General features: G+C 38.8%; 1 protein-coding gene across 5 annotated transcripts in view; it reads right to left on the reverse strand.

Moving 5' to 3' along the window:
- Nucleotides 1–13026, reverse strand: part of N6AMT1 (N-6 adenine-specific DNA methyltransferase 1) — a 305712-nt gene that overhangs the window by 264330 nt on the left and 28356 nt on the right. The window lies entirely within an intron of this gene.

Genomic DNA, 13026 nt, shown 5'->3' on the forward strand with positions numbered 1-13026 from the left:
CTTTAGTCTTTTAAAGCATGTCATGGTCTCCTTTCAGGTTAAAGACCTTCTTGATTAAACATGAAATTTTCTGTGCAGATAAGCCAGTTCTGTGGATGTGAAGTCTGAGGAGTATATTTTATGTTTATAATGTGGATATTACTATTCATGGTTGGGAAATGAGAAATGAACAGTATTTTACATGCCATTATCCTTTGCCAATTTCTCCGAAGGCCATCCAGCTTCACATAGTAGTAAAATGTGTAATTCAAGACTGGGAAGCCATATAATATGAAATTAGTGTTTTTAAGAAATTTTAAGGGAATCTTGAATTTTAAAATGCTCAAAAATAAAACATATATTTATATGCACTATTAGAGCATATTATAGGTGTAATTGTTTTTAAGTCAAAGTTTTAATAATCTATTGCTTATTTAGGGGTTATATAATACCTACTTCCAATATGTGAAGCAATAAGAGAAATGACAAAGGAATTATATATATATACACATTTAAACATAATACATATACACAAATTTCAAGCATATATATCCTCCATAGTGGTCAATTTGGTAAGCTTTAATTGTTTGAATTTCTCATTAGGAATTTTATTAACAGTCAATACCATCTGATTTTAAATATCCTCAACAGTGGCTGATGGTCATTCTTTCAAAGCGGAGAAGCTATCCATCTGCTTTTTTCTCCACTCTTCGTATTAGCCTAATTCCATACTTCTCTCCCTGACCATGCAATCCCATATAGAAATGTGATGTAAGTCTACATATATAAGTATTATTGTTTATTCTACAAAAAGGGATCCTACAATTTCTATATTTTGTCTCCTTAAACTTTTGTGTGGAATACCTTGTGGAAATCACTACAGGTCAATAGGTATAGCACTAATCATTATTTTTAATGACATTTTTGCCACTACAAACACATGGCCTTACATGTGAATATCTTTCTATGGAATAGAGTCCAAGAACTGGAATTGCTGGGCCAAGAAGCACACATATATTTTTAAATTTAATAGATGTTGGCAAATGGCTTTCCCAAAACCTATAACACCTCATATTTTTCCCAGCCATGAGACTAATCCTTTCCCTAAATCACCACCAGTAGTATTTATTATAACTCTTCAATTTTTGTCATCTGATTGATGTAAAATTACACTTTCTTTTACTTTAATTTGCATTTTCCTTATTAGTAACAAACTTGAGAATCCTTCTATATATTTTTTGGACATATGGATTCATAATTCTTTGCCCATTTTTTAATTGGATTGTGTTACTTTTGGCCAAATGTTCAGCTATTTGAAAAAATCAGTTACAAATATTTGTTGAAAATTGAATGTCTGTCTATTGTTTTATTTATGATATCCTTTGTGACATCAAGGTTCAAATATGTCTATCTTTTATGGCTTCTGGAAAAGATGCTCTCAGTTCATACATTTTTCTACATTCAATTTTCTAGATCTTCTTGCAAGGCTTTTACAATTTTATTTTGACCATGTAAGCTTCTTAGCCATCTGGAATTTATATTTAAAGGTAGAATAAAATGGTGATCCTCTTTTCTTTTCTTCCAGATGGATAATCAATTGTCCAAACATCATTTATCAAACAATTGATTCATTTCACACTAAAATGAACTACTACTTTGGAAATATATTAAACTCATCTATACTGGCTTCTATTTCTGCAATTTTTATTCCTTTCCCAACCACATGATTATGATGCAGTAGTTTTATTATTTATACTAATATCCAGTAAGACAAGACCTCTCACTATTCCCCCTTTGCATATTTTCTTAGCTATTCTGAAGCATTTATTCTTCAGTATAAACTTTAAACTTCTTTGGCCAATCATACCTCCAAAGAATGCCAATTCTAATTTTACTGCCTTATGTTTATACACTCACTAGGTGTGTGTATTTAATGCTTCTCTTCTTAAGTATTTCTATTCAACGTGATATACCTTTCCATTTGTTCAAATCTTATTTTCTTTCAGTAAGATTTTCTATTTTTCTTTATGCAGTTTCTTTTCTTGTTTGATTTATTCCTAAGTATTTTATATTTTTCCAATAATTGTAAGTAGAAATTTTTTTCTCACTTCTATTTCTAAGTATTTTGTTAACACAGAGATAAACTAATGCTTTTTAAAAATTTATCTTCTATTCATCTCCTTACCAAATTCTCTTTTTTTTCTTTAAAGTTTTTATTTTAAGTTCAAGGGGTACGTGTGCAGATTTGTTACATGGGTAAATTGTGTGTCATGGGGGTTTCATGTACAGATAATTTTGTCACCCAGATAGTCAGCATAATACCCAATAGGTAGTTTTAGAATCCAAACCCTCGTCCCACCCTCTGCCCTCAAGTAGGCCCAGTGTTTATTGTTCCCTTCTTTGTGTCCATATGTACTCAGTGTTTAGCTCCCACTTATAAGTGAGAATATGTGGTATTTAGTTTTCTGTCCTTACATTAGTTTGCTTCAGAGAATGGCCTCCAGCTCCATCCATGTTGCTGCAAAGAACATAATCTTATTCTTTTTTATGGCTGCACAGTATTCCATGGTGTACATGTGCCATATTTTCTTTATCCAGTCTACCACTGATGGCCGTCTAGGTTGATTCCATGTCTTTGCTATTGTGAAAAGTGCTGCAATGAACATATGCATTCATGTGCCTTTATGGTAGAAATGATTTCTATTCCTTTGGATATATACCCAGTAATGGGATTGCTGGGTCAACTGGTGCTTCTGCTTTAAATTCTTTGAGAAATCTCCACATTGCTTTCCACAATAGCTGAACTAATTTACATTCCCACCAGCAATATATAAGTGTTCCTTTTCTCTGTAACCTTGCCAGCATCTATTGTTTTTTGACTTTTTAACAATAGCCATTCTAACTAGTATCTTAGAATGGTATCTTGTTGAGGTTTCAATTCGCATTTCCCTAATGATTAGTAATATTGAGTATTTTTTCATATGTTTGTTGGCCACATGTATGTATTCTTTTAAGAAGTGTCCGTTCATGCCCTTTGTCAATTTTTTTTAACCTTTATTTTAGGTTCAGGGGTACATGTGCAGATTTGGTATATAGGTAAATTGTGTGTTGCAGGGGTTTGGTATACAGATTATTTCATAACCCAGTGATAAGCATAGTATCTGATAGGTAATTTTTCAATCCTTGGCCTCCTCCCACCATCTACCCTCAAGTAAGCTCCAGTGTCTGTTGTTCCCATCTTTGTGTCCATGTGTACTCAATGTTAGCTCCCACTTATAAGCAAGAGTATGTGGCATTTGTTTTTCTGTTCCTGCATTAGTTCGCTTAGAATAATGGCCTCCAACTCCATGCATGTTACTGCAAAGAACATTATCTTGTTCTTTTTTATGGCTGTGTAGTATTCTGTGGTATATATGTACCACATTTTCTTCATCGGCTCCACCATTGACTGGCATCTAGGTTGATTCCATGTCTTTGCTATTGTGAATAATGCTGTGATGAATATATGTATGCATGTATTTTTAAGGCTAAACAATTTATATTACTTTAGGTATATAACCAGGAATGGGATTGGTATTTCTGTTTAAGTTCTTTGAGAAATCTTCAGACTGCTTTCCACGGTGGCTGAATTAATTTATATTCCCACCAGCAATGTATAAGCATTCCCTTTTCTCTGCAACCTCACCAGCATCATTTATTTCTTGACATTTAATAATAGCCATTCTGCCTGATGCAAGATGGCATGTCATCGTGATTTTGATTTGCATTTCCCTAATGATTAGCGATGTTGAGCATATTTTCATATGCATTTTGGCCATGGTTACATCTTCTTCTGAAAAGTGTCTGTTCATGTTCTTTATCCACCTTTTAACAAAGTTGTTTGCTTTTTGCTGTTAATTTAATTTCCTTATAAATTCTGGATATTAAATATTTTTCAGATGCATAGTTTGCAAATATTTTCTCCTATTCAGTAGGTTGTTTGTTTACTCTGTTAATAGTTTCTTTTGCTGTGCAGAAGCTCTTTCATTTAATTAGGTCCCATTTATCAATTTTTGTTTTTGTTGCAATTGCTTTTGGCATCTTCATCATGAAGACTTTGCCATGGCCAATGTGCAAAATGCTATTTCCTAGATTTTCTTCTAGGATTTTTATAGTTTTAGGTTTTACATTTAAGTCTTTAATACACCTTGACTTGATTTTTGTGTATGGTAAAAGGTAGGAGTCCAGTTTCAGTTTTCTGTATGTGGCTAGCCAGTTATCCCAGCACCATTTACAGAAGAGAGACAGTCTTTCCCCATTGCTTGCTACTATTGACTTTGTCAAAGACCAGATAGTCATAGATGCGAAACTTTATTTCTGGGTTCTCTAACCTGTTCCATTGGTCTGTGTGTATGCTTTTGTACTAGTACCATGCTGTCTCAGTTACTGTAGCCTTATAGTACAGTTTGAAGTCAGGTAGTGTGATGCCTCCAGCTTTGTTCTTTTTGCTTAGGATTGCTTTGGCTATTCGAGCTCTTTTTTGGTTCCAAATGAATTTTAGAACAGTCTTTTCCAATTCTGTGGAAAATGTCATTGACAGTTTGACAGGAATAGCACTCATTCTATAAATTGCTTTCAGTATTATGGCCATTTTAACAATATTGATTCTTCCTATCCATGAGCATGGAATGTTTTTTCATTTGTTCATGTGGTCTCTGATTTCTTTTAGCCATGTTTTGTAATTCTAACTGTAGAAAATCCTTATTTTTAAATCTAGTAATATTTACTACGGTTTCTTGAATTTTCTAGGCATACAATACTATCAACAAAAAGAGATCATTTGATCTCTTTTTTGTAAGTTTATATCAGTTTTTTTAATTTTCTTATCTTACTACATTCAGTAGCCCTTCTGAGGTAATGTTAAATAGAATGATAATGAGTGTCCTCCTCTAGTAACTAATTTAATTAAAATAGTTTTAGCATTTTAAAATTTAAAGTATTTTCTGAATGGCTTTATGTTTTCTAATTTTAATATATTCTCTTTTACTTAGCAATGTTATTAGAAACAATTCATTTCTTTCAAACTCCTTTAGGCATCTATTGATAAAATTATAGTTTTCCTTTAATGTGTTGTTATAACAGATTATGTTTATAAAATTTCCTAATATTCAACAACTGAAAATCTAAAAGAAAAACCCACTCTGTGAAATGCATTTTTCCACCCACTGCTGTGCCGCCACCACCAACTATGAATACACACATGGAGGCCAGCAGTCTTACACCCATCAGCACCCCACCCCGGTCACTGCCAGTGTGAGTGCAAGCACAGACACCAGCAACCCTGCCCCTGCCTGCGTTCTGCCACTGGTATGAGTGCACGCAGGAACTCTGCAGCCCCACTCCCGCCAGTACCCCACCCCAGCTGACACACATGCACCCCACTGTGCTGCCCCAGCTGCTGGCATGTGTGAGTTAGCACAGATCCTACAGCCACCACCCTGACAACATGCTTTGGCTACGACCACCCATCAGAGTGTTGTGGCCAGTGGACTGGGAAAACCTCAGCCCCTCCAGTACAGAAGGTTCCCAACTTTGAGGGGCCTGAGAACAAAAGCCAGGGGCCCAGTACCAGCCCCCCAGAGTTATAGTATGCAGACCAGGAGTGCCGAGCTGAGGTTTGGCTCCCTGGTATCTTCCAGAAAAGAAAAAAACCCAGTCAGCTGAACCCACATTATACCACAATCAAACTCCCAGAGCATCAAAAAAGATAAAAGAAAAAAAAAAAAAACCCCATCCAAAGCACATCAACTTCAAAGACTGAAGGAACATCAGGCCACACAGATGAGAAAGAACCAGAGCAAGAACCCGGGAAACTCAAAAAGCCAGAGTGTCTTCTCACCTCCAAATGTCTGCATTAGTTCCCTAGCAGTGATTCTTAACCAGGCTTAAATGGTTGACAGAAATATAATTCAAAATATGGTTAGGAACAAAGATCATCGACATCCAAGAGACAGTCCAAGGAATCTGAGGAATTCAATAAAATGATATGAGAGGTAAAACATGAAATCACCATTTTAAGAAAAAAAGAAACCGATCTGATACAGCTGAAAAACTCACTTCAAGAATGTCATAATACAATAGTAAGTACTGACAGCAGAATAAAACAAGCTGATGAAAGAATCTCAGATATTGAAGACCAGTTCTCCAAAATCACTTAGACAAAAATAAAGAAATAATAAAGAAGAATGAATAAAACCTCCAACAAATATGGGATTATGTAAAGGGACCAAATCTATGACTCACTGGCATCCCTGAGAAAGAGAGAAAGCAACTTGGAAAACATATTTGAGGATACCATCCATGAAAATTCTCCTAACCTAACTAGAGAGGAAACATTCAAATTAAGGAAAGGCACAGAACCCCTGTGAGATACTATGCAAGACAATGATCTCCAGGACATGTAGTCACCAAATTCCTCAAGGTCAAAATGAAAGAAAAAATGTTAAAGACAGCTAGAGAGAAGGGGCAGGTCACCTACAAAGGAAATCCTGTCAGGTGAACAGCCGGCTTTTCAGCAGAAACCCCACAAGCCAGAAGAGACGAATACCTACATTCAGCATTCTTTTTTTTTTGAGACGGAGTCTCGCTCTGTCGCCCAGGCTGGAGTGCAGTGGCGCAATCTTGGCTCACTGCAAGCTCCACCTCCCAGGTTCAAGCCATTCTCCTGCCTCAGCCTCCAGAGTAGCTGGGACTACAGGCGCCCGCCACCACGCCCGGCTAATTTTTTGTATTTTTAGTAGAGACGGGGTTTCACCGTGTTAGCCAGGATGGTCTCGATCTCCTGACCTCGTGATCCGCCTGCCTCGGGCTCCCAAAGTGCTGGGATTACAGGTGTGATCAGCATTCTCATGGAAAAGAAATTCCAACCAAGAATTTTACATGGAGCCAAACTAAGCTTCATAAGTGAAGGGGAAATAAACTCCTTTTCAAATAAGCAAATGCTAAGGTAATTTCTTACCACTAGACCTGCCTTACAAAAGGTCCTTAAGGGAGTGCTAAATATTGGAACAAAAGACCATTACTGGCCACCACAAAAACACACTTAAGTACATAAACCATTGTGTTAGTCAGGGTTCTCTAGAGGGACAGAACTAATAGGATAGATGTGCATATAAAAGGGAGTTTACTAAGGGGAGCTTATTAACCAGGCCCTTGTCTTCTCTTCCTCTATCAATTGATTATAGTGAACTCCCCATGAAGCTATCGGTGCAGGCTGGGGAAGAGAAGGGGAGAGAAGGAAGGGTGGCAGGAGTGGAGACCATGGGCATTTGAGCCACTTCCTCCTGTAACTTACTTGTGCCCTCTGGACCTGCTCGAGCCCAGACGCATATATACCACTTCCATTTGATAATGGAATGATGCTGTGCACACCCCACCTATGGCTAGATGGGTCAGAAAACACCCAGGTCTTGATAGGCAGTTCAGGTCGCATGGTGACTTGATGACCCATAATCTAATATTCAGTTTCTACCAAAGCCCAGTAACAGGCCAAGAACTGTTTCTCAAAAGGAGAGTAGTTATCTGCAGAAGATGGCAGGGCCTTACTCCAAATCCTAGAGGCTGCCACTGTGTTTCACCTACAGGGGCCTGCCAAAGGCTCCAAACAGCATCCCTATCTGCCACCAACACCTCAAGCACCATTGGATCTGATGGGTCATATGGCCCAAGTATAAGAACAGCTTGCACAGCAGCCTGGAACTGTTGCAGAGCCTTCTCTTGTTCTGGACCCCACTGAAAAATGGCAGCCTGTCAGGTCACTGGATAAATCAGCCAGAGTAACACACTTAAATAAGGGATGTGTTGCCTTCAAAATCCAAATAGGCCCACTAGGAGTTGTGCCTTTTTCTTGGTTGTCGGAGGGGCCAAATGCAGCAACTTATCTTTTACCTTAGAAGGAATGTCTCGACAGGCCCCACATCACTGAACCGTTAGAAATTTTGCTGAGGTAGAAAGTCCCTAAATTTTAGTTGGATTTATTTTCCATCCTCTGGCATGCAAATGTCTCACCAATAAGTCCAGTGTGTTCACTACTTCTCACTCACTGGATCCAATCAGCATAATGTCATCAATGTAATAGACCAGTATTATATCTTATGGAAGGGAAAAGTGATCAAGGTCTCTCCAAATAAGACAATGACACAAAGTCAGAGAGCTAATACACCCTGATGTAGGACAGTAAAGGTATATTGCTAGCCTTACCAGCTGAAGGGAAATTGCTTCTGGTTGGCCTTATGGACACGAATGGAGAAAAATTATTTGCCAAGTCAACGGCTGCATACCAGGTACCAGATGTGTTAATTTGCTCAAGCAATGAAACCACATCTGGTACAGCAGCTGCACTTGTAGTCACCTCTTGGTTAAGCTTACGACAATCCACTGTCATTGTCCAAGATCCATCTGTCTTCTGTACAGTCCAAACGGGAGAGTTGAAAGGGGATGTGGTGGGGATCACCACCCCTGCATCTTTCAAGTCCTTGATGGTGGCACTAATCTCTGCAATCCCTCCAGGGATGAGATATTGTTTTTGATTTACTATTTTTCTAGGTAGAGGGAGCTCTAATGACTTCCATTTGGCCTTTTCCACCATAATAGCCCTCACCCTATCAGTCAGGGAGCCAATGTGTGGGTTCTCCCAGCTGCTAAGTATGTCTATGCCAATTATGCATTCTGGCACCGGGGAAGTGACCACAGAATGAGTCCGGGGACACACTGGACCTACTTTAAGTCAGACCTGGGCTAAAACTTCATTAATTACCTGACCTCCATAGGCCCCCACTTTAACTGGAGAACGACAATGACATTTTGTGTCCCCTGGAGTCAATATCAGCTCAGAGCCAGTGTCCAGTAGTCCCTGAAATGTCTGATCATTTCCATTTCCCCAATCCACAGTTGCCCTGGTAGAAGCTAGAGGTCCCCTTGGGAAATGATTGGAGAAAGAATTAACAGCATAAATTGTCAGTAGTGTAGTGGGGTCCTTACACAAAAAGACCCAACCTCTCCTTCATTCAAGGGGTTATAGGTCTGTAAACTGGTTCAAGTACTGAAATTGATTGACGGGCCATGATTCCCAGTATTTGTAATTCAGATTAGTCTTTTGTCTACTCGATCTGAAAGTTCTCTGCTTATATAAATTAAGTAAGAATGCAGTAGGCTTCCTATCAATTTAACTTCTAGGAACATCATGATTAATTAGCCAATGTCAGAGCTCTACATAAGTCACACTATTCTGATTGCGACTTTGCGTCTGCTGTCCATTCTGGTAGCTACACCCACCTTGCCTTTCATGGTTGAGTGCTGCCATCTGGCCCCTGCCACCTCGGGGTCCAATTTTTCCCATTGCATTTAAATTTTGTAGTTGAATGGCTGCAGTTTCCACTGTTAGATCTGGCATATAGAGAAGAGCAATCACAGAGCTCTTCAAAGATGGCAGGTGCACCCTCACAAATCTATTTCACAAAGTATTGGTCAAGGATATATCTTCTGGACCCTCCCAGCTGGGATGAGTAAGTCTAAAGTGACTAATCCACTCCAGCATCCCAATCTCCCTAAGCCTTTGGATCCCTTTCTTTACATTAAACGAAGGAAGATCAGGCATTTCCAGCTCGCTCACAGTGGGCCATCTTTTAATCCACATTTCAGCTAACCAAGCAAATAAACTATTAGAACCTCTTTTAACTCCCCAAGCTACAACATTAAATGCAGAATCCCTGTTTAGTGGGCCCAAATCAATAAATTCAGCCTGATCCAACTATGTTTTTTCCACAATTATCCCACACCCTTAATGTCCATTCCCATGACTGTTGTTCAGATTTCTGTTTATATAAATTAGAAAACTCAAGCAGTTATTTTCAGGTGTAGCACACCCCCTCATGGGCCACACTCTCATCCTCACCTCTAAGGGCCTACTGGGACTTTAGACTAGTTATAGGTCTAGAAGCAAACAGGAGTGTTGGGGGTGGCTCCTAAGGACAATCAACATTATCTTGCCTGGAAACTGCCTCAGGGGAGGCCATCACTGTTGCCTCAGGCAATGTAGGGTTTATCTCCTCAGACAAAGGTGGAAAGGCTGAGAGCAGCATCGGTTGGGGAGGGGATGTTGCCACTATTGGAGTTGAGGAAGGTATTTCTTCAGGCAAAAAAAGGTTTATCAGAGTTTACACGCTCAATGTCCCCAGCTTCATCAGGGTCCTCTCACATGTCCCCATTCCAAGTTGCAGGGTACCATTCTTTTCCAATCAAGGCCCTCACTTTAACAGTAGACACCTGGCAAGGCTGTACATGCACCTTTCACTGCAGGTCAGCCATATACAGGATAAGAGCTTGTGTCTGTTTTTCCACAATTTCAGCTCTTTCTCGACAGGAGATAAGACTCTCACTCAGGGCTATCTTAGCAGATTTGAGGCTCAGTATCTGCTTCTGAAGCCAGGAGACAGAATCCCTGAGTTCATTATTTTTTTTTCATCATTTTGTCCACCGAACTTAGGAGCAACCAACCAGCTTCATTATTTTCCTTGGTTCCCCACATATGATCAAAGGTATTAAGTATAGAGTCGCTAAGTTCCTTGCCTCTCATGACCAATGAATCAGGAATGTCAAATGCATTTATTTTGCATAACTTTCTATACAGTTCATGCCAAGGATTATAAGTGTTCTCCACACTATTAGAAGTAGAGTCCTTAACATTTTTGGGTCTAATCATATTAAGCAGCCAAGTCCAGAAACCCTAAAACCAATGAAAGAACTCCAACCTTAATATTTTGTTCCTCTAGAACCACTCCTGGTACCAAAATCTGTATTAGTCAGGGTTCTCTAGAGGGACAGAATGGAATAGATATATCTATATATCTATATCTATAGATATACACAGAGATAGATATAGAGATATATAAAGGGGATTTACTAAGTATCAACTCACAATCATAAGGTCCCACAATACGCCATCTGCAGGCTGAGGAGCAAGGAGAGCCAGTCCGAGTTCCAAAACTGAAGAACTTGGAGTCCAATGTTGGAGGGCAGGAAGCATCCAGCACAGGAGAAAGATGTAGGCTGGGAGGCTAGGCCAGTTTCTCTTTTCACATTTTTCTGCCTACGTATATTCTAGTCACACTGGCAGGTGATTAGACTGTGCCCATCCAGACTGGGGTTGGGCCTGCCTTTCTCAGTCCACTGACTGAAATGTTAATCTCCTTTGGCAACACCCTCACAGACACACCCAGAAATAATACTTTGTATCCTTCAATCCAATCAAGTTGACACTCAATATTAACCATTACAATCATTGACACTATAAAGCAGCCACACCATCAAGTCTGCATAATAACTAGCTAACAACATTATGACAGCAACAAATTCACACATACCAACACCAACCTTGAATGTAAATGGGCTAAATGCCTCAATTAAAAGGCATAAAGTGGCAAGATGAATAAAGAAGCAGACCCAACTGTATGCTGTCTTCCAGAGACTATTTCTTATATAATGACACCTGTAGGCTCAAAGTAAAGAGATGGAGAAAAATATACCAAGCAAACAGTAAAAAAAAAGCAGGGGTTGCTATTCTAATTTCAGACAAAATAGTCTTTAAACCAACAACATTCTAAAGAGACAAAGAAAAGAATTACATAAGGGTAAAGGATTGAAGTCAACAAGAAGAGCTAACTGTCCTAATTATACATGCATTCAACACAGGAGCACACAGATTAAAAAGCAAGTTCTTAGAGACCTTCAAAGAGACTTAGACTCCCACACAATAATAGTGGTAGACTTCTATACCCTACCAACAGTATTAGCCAGACCATTAAGGTAGAAAACTAACAAAGATATTAATTATAAGTGTTGGGACCTGAACTCAACACTTGACCAAATGGGCCTAATAGAACTCTTCCACCCTAAAACAACAGAATATACATTCTTCTCATTTGCACATGGCACATACGCTAAAATAAACCACACAATCAGAAAACAACTCTCAGCAAATTCAAAAAATGGAAAATAAAATTACATCAAACACACTCTCAGACCACAGTCCAATGAAAATGGAAATCAATACTAAGAAAATCATATAAAACCATGCAATTACATGGAAATTAAACAACCTGCTTCTGAATGACTTTTGGGTAAGCAATGAAATTAAGGCAGAAATCAAGAAATTCTTTAAAACTAATGAGAACAAACATACAATATACCAGAATCTCTGGGACACAGCTAAAGCAGTGTTAAGAGGGAAGTTGACAATGCTAACCACCCACATCAAGAAATTAGAAAGATCTCAAATTAACAACCTAACATTACACCTAAAGGAGCTAGAGAAACAAGACCGAACCAAACTAGCAGAAGACAAAAAATAATATGTTTTTTAAATACATTGCAGATATTATTAGGTAAAATGTATTAAGAATTATCCTCTATATTCCTTTGTTAGAGTGATATATTATTTTATTTGTTGGACACCTTTGGCAGCTTTTTTAAAAGTTATTTTGGGCTGGGCACAGTGGCTTATGCCTGTAATCCCAGCACTTTGGGAGGCCAAGGAGGGTGGATCACTTGAGGGCAGAAGTTTGAGACCAGCCTGGCGAACATGGTGAAACCCTGACTCTACTAAAATTACAAAAATTAGCCAGGAGCGGTGGCAGGTTCCTGTAATCCCAGCTACTTGGGAGGCTGAAGCAGGAGAATTGTTTCAACCTGGGAGGCGGAGGTTGCAGTGAGCTGAGATCGTGCCACTGCACTCCAGCCTGGATTGACAGAGCAGGACTCCATCTCAAAAAAAAAAAAGAAGAAGAAGAAGAATTAAGGTTATTTTGGCTTGATAAAATCCATGTGATGAATGAAAAATCTGGTGGTCCAAGATGGCCAATTAGAAGCAGCTGCAGTCTGCACCGCTCACAGAGAAGAATGAAAATATCGAGTAAATTCTGTACCTTCAATTGAGGTATCCAGGTATCCAGGTTGTCACATTGTGACTGACTAGGCAATTGGTGCAACCCACAAAGAGTGAGGAAAAGCAGG

This window comes from Pan troglodytes, chromosome 22 (genome assembly GCF_028858775.2).
Source record: "Pan troglodytes isolate AG18354 chromosome 22, NHGRI_mPanTro3-v2.0_pri, whole genome shotgun sequence".
NCBI lineage: Eukaryota > Metazoa > Chordata > Mammalia > Primates > Hominidae > Pan > Pan troglodytes.